Here is a 9,936-nt window from a genome sequence, read left to right on the forward strand (position 1 = left end):
GCTGTGTATGACTATGCAGGGCTGTGTAGGGCTGTTTAGGCTGTATGGGGCTATGTAGGACTGTGCAGGGCTGTGTCTGACTGTGCAGGGCTGTGTATGACTGTGCAGGGCTGTGCAGGGCTGTGTAGGGCTGTGCAGGGCTGTGCAGGGCTGTGTAGGGCTGTGCAGGCTGTATGGGAATGTGCAGGGTTCTGTAGGGCTGTGCAGGGTTCTGTAGGGCTGTACAGGGCTGTGTAGGGCTGTGCAGGGCTGTGTAGGACTGTACAGGGCTGTGCAGGCCTGTGTAGGACTGTGTAGGGCTGTGTCTGACTGTGCAGGGCTGTGCAGGGCTGTGTAGGGCTGTGTATGACTGTGCAGGGCTGTGTAGGGCTGTGTAGGTCTGTGCAGGGCTGTGTAGGACTGTGCAGGGCTGTGCAGGCCTATGTAGGTCTGTGCAGGGCTGTGTATGACTATGCAGGGCTGTGTAGGGCTGTTTAGGCTGTATGGGACTATGTAGGACTGTGCAGGGCTGTGTCTGACTGTGCAGGGCTGTGTATGACTATGCAGGGCTGTGCAGGGCTGTGTAGGGCTGTGCAGGGCTGTGTAGGGCTGTGTTGGGCTGTGCAGGGCTGTGCAGGGCTGTGCAGGGCTGTGTAGGGCTGTGTAGGGCTGTGCAGGCTGTATGGGAATGTGCAGGGTTCTGTAGGGCTGTGCAGGGTTCTGTAGGGCTGTGCAGGGCTGTGCAGGGCTGTGTCTGACTGTGTAGGGCTGTGTAGGGCTGTGCAGGGCTGTGCAGGGCTGTGTAGGGCTGTGCAGGGCTGTGTAGGGCTGTGTAGGGCTGTGCAGGGCTGTGCAGGGCTGTGTAGGGCTGTGCAGGGCTGTGTAGGGCTGTGCAGGGCTGTGCAGGGCTGTGTAGGGCTGTGTCTGACTGTGTAGGGCTGTGTAGGGCTGTGCAGGGCTGTGTAGGGCTGTGTAGGGCTGTTTAGGCTGTATGGGACCGTGCAGGGTTCTGTAGGGCTGTGCAGGGCTGTACAGGGCTGTGTGGGGCTTGCAGGGCTGCACAACCAGGGGGAACAGTGGTAACCTTGGGCTCAGGGAGACCCAGCTTCAAACACATGCTGTTGCAGTGATCTGGGAAAGTTACCCACTTCCCGGAGACTTGGTTTCCTCAGTTGGAAAATAGGGTGGGTGGCATCACTGATTCAATGTATGCGAGTTTGAGCAAATTCTGCGAGATAATGGACAGGGAAGCCTGGCATGCTGCAGTCATGGGGTCGCAAAGAGTCGGACACGACTGAGCAACAGAACAACAACAAAAACAGGGACAATAATATATTGCAGACTTGACAAGAAGACAGAAGGAAAGTGTGACACATAGTGGGTTCTCAGTGACCAAGAGCTGTCACTGGACACCCGGTGCGCTGGGGAGTAAGAGCCCAAGTTCTGGACCCAAATGACTTGTTCAAACCTGGCTCCATCACAGGTTTGCTGTGTAACCTTGGACAAGCTTTCTTACCTTTCTGCGCCTTGAAACACCGTCACCTTCTTGAGGAAGGAGAAGCACAGCTAGGTTTGGGGATCTGTGAAGTTTGGGTTTTCTGGGGCCTTTTTCATTTTGTTTCAGGATCCCTTTTTATGATTGTTCAAACCACTTCAAAATGTCTGAACTTTCCACTTCTAAGTTGGCTGTGAGTCACCTGATATAGGTGTTACTAGGTGAGAATTAAAATCTGGGGTTTGAGAAGTCATCCTGCTCAGATACAGAAGGAAAGTTTGCCCTGGGGAGGGTGTCCAGTGAGTGATCGGATTCCTGGCTGCTGGGTGTGGACCTCAGCCCCAAGGCCACGCCCATATGACCCTAGACACCTCTAGAGTCTTCTCCCATACCTGAGGCTATGTATGTCCCTTCTTCAACACAGCTCTGCGCTCAGAAGCAGGAGAGCCTGGACCCCAGCTACTAGGCAGAGCTGGAGAAGGTGCTGGGCTCCAAGCAAGGGGCTGACAGCTCTCAGAGGCGGAGAGGAGGGGCGAGAGGGGCCTGTCTCCCACATGAATGGACAGCTCTGCTTTGCCTGCCTGAAGCTGGGCTTCCGGTTGACCCCTCAGGACCTGGACAAGTCACAGAGGTCACCAGGCCAGATCCAAGAAACAGGAATCAGCCAGCAGCCAAAAGATCTAGCGATGGGGCAAAGATGGAGTGGGGGGGCGGGGTGGTGGCTTCTGGTAGATTCGTTTGCCAGAACGACTGCAGGGCGTGAGTGTTGCAGGGACTCAAGGAGGAGAGTGGCTGAGGCAACCGGAGGCCAGTGGAACCAAACCTGAGCTCAGCATGGTGGGGGCGGGGGGTGAGCATGCCCAGTCATGTCCAGATGGAAGTGGGACGTGGCGGGGCAGGGCCCAGGGGGGTCAACCCCACCGGTCAGCAAGGGTGGTCCGGGGTCAGGACTCATCTCAGGGGCCAGAGTGGATCATTTCAAACGAAGGCAAGGCACGGACCAGCTCAGGACAGCGTGCCCACGAAGCTTAAATCAACCCCAGTTTGGGATGAGTTTGCAACTAAACCTAAGATGGCACACGTTTGCTTTACCCTGAGAAAAATGAGGTTTGAAAGCAAACCTTGAGCCTTGGGTGTGATTCTAGAGGACTGATTTGAGTTGAAAGGCCGCCTCCGCCTGCCTGCCTGGCTGGCCCACGTCACCCACAGCACCGCAGCCGCCCTGGCCGTCCAGCCCAGCCCCGGTGGAGGGCCTGGGTGACCCTCGGAGGCTGTTGGCTTTCCTCTGAGGTGAACCCGGGATTCCGGGGCCCAGAAGACTGCAGTTGCTGAGAGAGCGCCGAGGGGAGGAAGTGAGCGCTCCAACTTCTGCTTCTCCCTGTCCCCACAGCAGGGCTTCCTTGAGGAGTGGACCTTTCACCCCTATGGAGGCTGGGGAACCTCACTTTCCTCTCTAAAACTCCGCATGTTATGAAGAGACATTCAACATCACTAATCATTACAGAAATGCAGAGCAAAGCTACAATGAGGTACCTCTTCACACCAGCCAGAATGACCATCATGACGTCATAACAAATGCTGAAAAGGGCGTAGAGAAGAGGGGAGCCCTTCTACACTGTTGGTGAGAGTGTAGACTGGTGCAGCCACTGTGGAGAACAGTATGGAGGGTCTTCAAAAAACTAAAGTTGTCTTGGGATCCAGCAGTCCCACTCCTGGGCGTATAGCCAGACAAAACTATAATTCGAAAAGATATGTGTACGCCCATGTTCATAGCCACACTAGTCACAATAACCACGACATGGAAAAAACCTTAATGTCCATCAACTGATGAAAAGAGAAGATGTGATACATATATACAGTGGAATATTACTCAGCAATAAAAAAGAATGAGATAGTGCCATTTGCAGCAACGTGGATGGACCTAGAGATTATCATATTAAGTGAAAGTAAATCAGAAAGAGACAAATATTATATGATACCACTTGTATTCAAGCTGCTACATATTATAATATGAGCTACTATGTATTATAGTAGCTTATAATAATGAGCTACTACGGCTTCCCTCATAGCTCAGTCAGTAAAGAATCTGCCTGCAATACAGGAGAACTGTGTTCGATTCCCAGGTTGGGAAGATCCCCTGGAGAAAGAAACCCACTCCAGTGTTCTTGCCTGGAGATTCCCATGGACAGAGGAAGGAGCCTGGCAGGCTACGGTCTGTGGGCACGCAAGAGTCAGACACGACTTAGTGACTAAACTACTACTTATATGTGGAATCTAAAACATGACACAAATGAACTTATCTATGAAACAGAAACAGACTCACAGGCACAGAGAACAGACCAGTGGTTGCCAAGGGGGTAGGAGGAATGGGAGAGGGATGGACTGGGAGTTTGAGGTTAGCAGTTGTAAGCTCTTTATATAGGATGGATAAACGTCAAGGCCCTACTATATAGCACAGGGAACTCTATTCAATATCCTGTGATAAACCATAATGGAAAAGAATATTAAAAAGAATGTGTATATATATATATATATATATATATATATATATATATATACATTATATATATTTATATGTATAAAACTGAATGGGTTTGAACTACAACAGAAATGTAGACACCACTGTAAATCAACTATACTTCAATAACATAAGCTTTAAAAAACACTCTCTATGATAGAAAGATGCCAGGTAGGATGTGACCAATGGGCACCTCAACAGCACAGGACCCTGTTCCACCATCCATCCTGTCCCCTAGATCCCCAACTCATTATCTCCCTCCAGGTGTCCTCCAGCAGCCTCCCGCCTGGACCGCAGTGACACAGGGCACCAAAGCTGCCAGTGCTCCACGACAGGGCCCCAGCTGCGAGTGCACAGGACAAGCGTCAAAGCCCCAAGGGCAGGGTGATGCCCTAAGATGCTCTAAGAGCACATCCTTCTCTACCTTCTAGGAATGATCCTCAGGGGGCCAGGATGGAGGTTCACTCGTCTACTGATCAAGCTTCTCTGGGAGATGATGCTGGAAGAAGCACTGGCCACAGCCTTGCAGGGTCACTGGGAAACACACTGTAATCCATCACCTAGAACCCAAGAAGAAGCTCGGATAAGGCTGCCAGGGCGGCTGGGGACAGCAAAACTCTTAACTCAGAGAGACTCACCTGTAACATCAGTGCACTGAGAGTGCAGGGGGGACATGGTTACCGGCAGTCAGAAGGTGGTGGGTGCTCAGACCAGACGCTGGTTAATGAAAAATCTGAATTTTTACAACCTCTTTAAACATTTACAAGCCAAGAAGTCACAGTGAAGATGAGTGAAAGAGTTAAAGTGGCGTAATGATGGCACCTTGATGGAGAAGGAAATGGCAACCCACTCCAGTACTCTTGCCTGAAAATTCCCATGGACGGAGGAGACTGGTAGGCTACAGTCCATGGGGTCGCAAAGAGTCGGACACGACTGAGTGACTTCACTTAATGGCACCTTGAAGGAAGGGTGCTTGCCTTGTGCTGTTTACAAATGACGGTGCAGGAGCATTTTTCCCTTCCCTTCCCTCCCATCCCCCAATACATCCTCATCCAGGGCCGTCAGGGCGGGGGCTGGCGGGGATAGGTTGCAATGCACAGATCCCCCAACTGAACAGAGGCCCTGAGTCAGACAGACCTGGAGGGAAGACTGTCTTTAGAGGCCGAGAGTCAGTGGGAGGGGGCGGGTGGGGAGCAGAATGGACCAGGAGTGGAGCCTGGAGACGGGGGCTCTTGGCGATCCTGAGCAATGGCCTCCCTCACCTGCACACCCGAGCAGCTAGCTGCCCCGCTGTGGGGACATGAAGGTGAGCCTGGCATGTCCTCAGAAGGGAGGGTTCCAGGGCTGTGGAAAGAGACAGGGAAGGAGGGAGACCTAGAATCTGTTCCCCGCTCTGCCTCTGACTGATTCAGCCTTGGGAAACCACATGGCCTCCCTTCCAGAATCTTCTCCACCTCGATGTCATGACACCTGATCCCTCCTCACCAAGTGGAGGTGTCAAAAAAATATGCACATGACTCTAAAGGCCCCATAAAAACCCATCCTCAGGGGACAACCCATGACCCACACTCTACTGAAAGAGGAAAAGGCAGTAATTCCACAAAAGTCTCTCCAAAGATTCCTGGAATGACCTCTAGGAGGAACCCAGAGGCAGGAGGGGAGAAATCCCAGACCTGTGCAGGGCCTGTCGTCCATCCAGGCCTGTCCTGTGTAGAGAGTTTATCCCGAGGTAGAAAGGGAGGGACCAGGTGGAAAATGATGGAAGCAACACATAGCAACATCTAATCCAGGGATCCAGAGTTCCTTGGACAGCAAGGAGATCAAACCAGTCAGTCCTAAAGGAAATCAACACTGAGTATTCATTGGAAGGACTGATGCTGAAGCTGGAACTCACTCCAATACTTTGGCCACCTGACACGAAGAACAGACTCATTGGAAAAGCCCCTGATGCTGGGAAAGATTGAGGGCAGGAGGAGAAGGGGACGACAGAAAATGAGATGTTTGGATGGCATCACTGACTCAATGGACGTGAATTTGAGTAAGCTCCAGGCGTTGGTGATGGACAGGGAGGCCTGGCGTGCTGCAGTCCATGGGGTCGCAAAGAGTCGGATACGACTGAGCAACTGAACTGACTGAATCCAGGCCGAGCCCATACTGAATGCTGTGTGCCTGTGGTTCTACTGTATCCGCTTAAAACCATTATGACGGACCTTCAGGCTTCATGTGCGCACTGTGACCACTGCACTCGGCTGCACCTGAGCTGGTGGGTCCCTGACCCAGAGTGTGGAGTTATCCCAGGCGGAGGGCGGCTCCAGGCAGTATGAGCCACCTCCCCTGGGCAGGGCAGAGCCCTGCACGTGTTCCCGAAGCTTCCAGTAATTTCATCTTCCTCACAAGAGGTCACCCAGCTGCCAGGCATTCAGAACTGTCACCTGGTTTGTAATCCATTTTGGTTCACTGACAAATGAAGCCACTGCCCTGGAAATGAGGGTCACAGATGAGCCGAAAGTGGATCTACACACCAAAAACAGTGAGCCTTTTAGAGATGGCTTTTCCCTCTGGTAATCTTTCAAAAGATACTATTTAGTCCGAACTGGAATGCTGACTTCTTCCTTCCCAGTGACTCTGCCCAATGAAAACGGTTCTCCATCCAGGGAAGCCACTGAAATAAAGCACTGTAGAAGTAAATTTTCATTGCTCATAATGTTATTTTATTGAGAAAAATAACCTGAGACTAAAATAAGAATCCAAGCCTATAATTGTCGGCAGGCTCAACCCCTAAGAAAATATTAATGCTTTTCTTTATGCAAACTGTTCTCATTCATATGTAAAGTCAGTTTTCATGTATTAAAAATGTTAAATTGAGTAAATAAATAGTTTGTTTTTCTGGTAAATATGCTGCCTTTGGGAGAATAGGAGGATAATAACATAAAAATGAACAGAAATCACATAGGCTGTGAGTCATGGAATCGTTGACTGTTACCTGACAACCCAGGGCCTGAGGCCAGGGTCTTCGTCAGGGCCCGTGAGGGTCCTTGCGGTGTCTGCTTCTCTCTAGAGGGGAACATGACCACCAATCCCAGAAATGGGTCACCAGAGTCCCTTACAATCTGGGCAGCACTTTGCCTTTTACACCATCCTCCCCCTCAGTGAAGACTTCCGTTGGTAAGAGTGGTGTGTCTCTAAGAACACTCCACCTGTCCATGTGAGAAGCCCCCTCGTCTGTATCCCTTCCCTCCTCACTATCTGGGCTTCAGAGGAGCCACCTGGCCAGCAAGCCTGCTCAGAAGGGCCAGAGAGGACTTCCCCGGGTCCAGCGGTTGGGACTCTGAGCTTCCAGTGCAGGGGGCGAGGGTTCAATTCCTGGTTGGGCAACTAGATCAATATGCCACGCGGTATGGCCATTGATTAATTAATTAAAATGGAAGGTTTGAATTCAAAAAAAAATAAAGACTAGTGAGAGACTAATTCTCACCCTTCCCCAGACAAGCTGTTTCAAGACAGCCCTCCCTCCAGGAAACCTCACCGGGGCACTGGGGAACCCCTCCCGGTTCATCTGCTGCAGCTTCCCTCTATGCCTGCTTCTGGAGGCTGTTTTCCCTGGAGCAGCGGTGTAGACAGTGGTGTAGACACTGATTTACACAGTGGTGTAGACAACACCGATATAGACAGTGGCGTAGACACATTTAGACAGTGGTGTAGACACTGACTTAGACAATGGTATAGACACATTTAGACAGCTGTATAGACCCTGATTTAGACAGTGGTGTACACACTGATTTAGATAGTGGTGTAGACACTGACTTAGACAGTGGTATAGATACTGACTTAGTGGTGTAGACACTGACTTAGTGGTGTAGACACTGACTTAGACAGTGGTATAGATACTGACTTAGTGGTGTAGACACTGACTTAGACAGTGGTGTAGACACTGATATAGACAGTGGTGTAGACACTGACTTAGTGGTGTAGACACTGACTTAGACAGTGGTGTAGACACTGACTTAGTGGTGTAGACACTGACATAGACAGTGGTGTAGACACTGACTTAGTGGTGTAGACACTGACATAGACAGTGGTGTAGACACTGACTTAGTGGTGTAGACACTGATATAGACAGTGGTGTAGACACATTTAGACAATGGTTTAGACACTGATTTAGTAGTGGTGTAGACACATTTAGACAGTGGTGTAGACCCTGACTTGGACAGTGGTGTAGACACTAATATAGACAGTGGTATAGACACTGACTTAGACAGTGGTGTAGACACATTTAGACAGCTGTGTAGACACTGACTTAGACAGTGGTGTAGACACTGATATAGACCGTGGTGCAGACACACTTAGACAGCTGTGTAGACCCTGATTTAGGCAGTGGAGTAGACGCTGATACAGACAGTGGTGTAGACAGCAATTGGGCAGTGAGGATCCTGCAGGACACTCACCCTGCCCTGCCCGGCTCTCAGGCTGGCCTGGAACTCCCAGAGGCCCCTAATCAGGGGCTGTAGCCCAGATGCCTGGCTCCCCATGGCTTCCAAATGCCACCCCCCAACCCCATTCATGGTGACAAATGGTCTCCCTTCTCAAACGAGTCTTCAGCCTGCCTCAACCCCCAGCCCTGCAAACTCACACTGCAGCCCCCAGACTCCTCCAAGGGGAGGGGGAGGACAGCAGGCCCCCTGACCACATTGTACACCCCACGGCCAATTCCAGAGCATCACAGATGGAGTCAGAACTGTGACAGGCAAGCCCGGAGAGAAGTGGGAAACCATTCACACCACGACAGCCCAGGCTCTATTACCAAAGTGTCCACTGGTAACTTTTTCATTGGGCACATCAGTTCCTTCTGTCTGCCTTCCTTCCTTTTCAGAATAATGCTGGCACACGCGCACGCGCACACACACACACACACACACTCTTGCACACAGGCAGGCACACACCTGCTACCTTCGTTAAACTACAGTGGCTGTGTGTCCAGAAATTGCAATACTCAATAGAGAAAAAGGAAATTAAATACTCTGATTGAACCAGAGGCAGAAGGAGTGGGTGGGAGCCCTTACCCCAGTATCAGCCCGTCAGTGTGAGTCACATCTGTCTTGCCCAGGGAAGCACCCTCAGGCACCGCTGCCAACATGTCCCAGTGTGGCCCGGTCCCCCCTCCCATGTCAGGTCTTCCCCTTTGTCTCTGTTTCTCTTCACCTCCTAGAGACAGGGTGTCCTGGACACCCAGTCACCCTACTGGGAAGACAACCTGATTATATTAAGACTTGGCAGCCACCTGATAATTGCAGGTCACGGCAGGGCCTTTCTGGAAACTGGATCATAGAGGCTGTCCTTGGAGCAAGGTCGGGGATCTCCTGCTTCCGAGGTCAATTTGTGACTGGAAGGCTTGTATGTGTGAACATGTGTGTGTGTGTGTGAACATGTGGACCGTGTGTGTGAACAAGTGGACTCTGTGTGTGTGTGTGTGAACGTGTGGACTGTGTATGTGTGAATATGTGGACCATGTGTGTGAATGTGTGGGCCGCGTGTGTGAAAATGTGGACTGTGTGTGTGTTTGTAAATGTGTGGATTATGTGTGTGTGTGTGTGAACATGTAGACTGTGTGTGTGAACATGTGGACCGTGTGTGTGTGAACATGTAGACTCTGTGTGTGTGTGTGTGAATGTGTGGACTGTGTGTGTGAATCTGTGGGCCCTGTGTGTGAAAATGTGGACTGTGTGTGTGTGTGTGAATGTGTAGACTGTGTGTGTGTATGTGAATGTGTGGACCATGTGTATGTGAACACATGTGTGTGAACATGTGGACTGTGTGTGTGTGAACATGTGGACTGTGTGTGTGTGTGAATGTGTAGACCATGTATGTGTGAACATGTGTGTGTGTGAATATATAGACTCTGTGTGTGTGAACATATGGACAATGTGTGTGAACATATGTGTGTGAA

The sequence above is a fragment of the Dama dama genome, chromosome 11 (genome assembly GCF_033118175.1).
Source record: "Dama dama isolate Ldn47 chromosome 11, ASM3311817v1, whole genome shotgun sequence".
Taxonomy (NCBI): domain Eukaryota; kingdom Metazoa; phylum Chordata; class Mammalia; order Artiodactyla; family Cervidae; genus Dama; species Dama dama.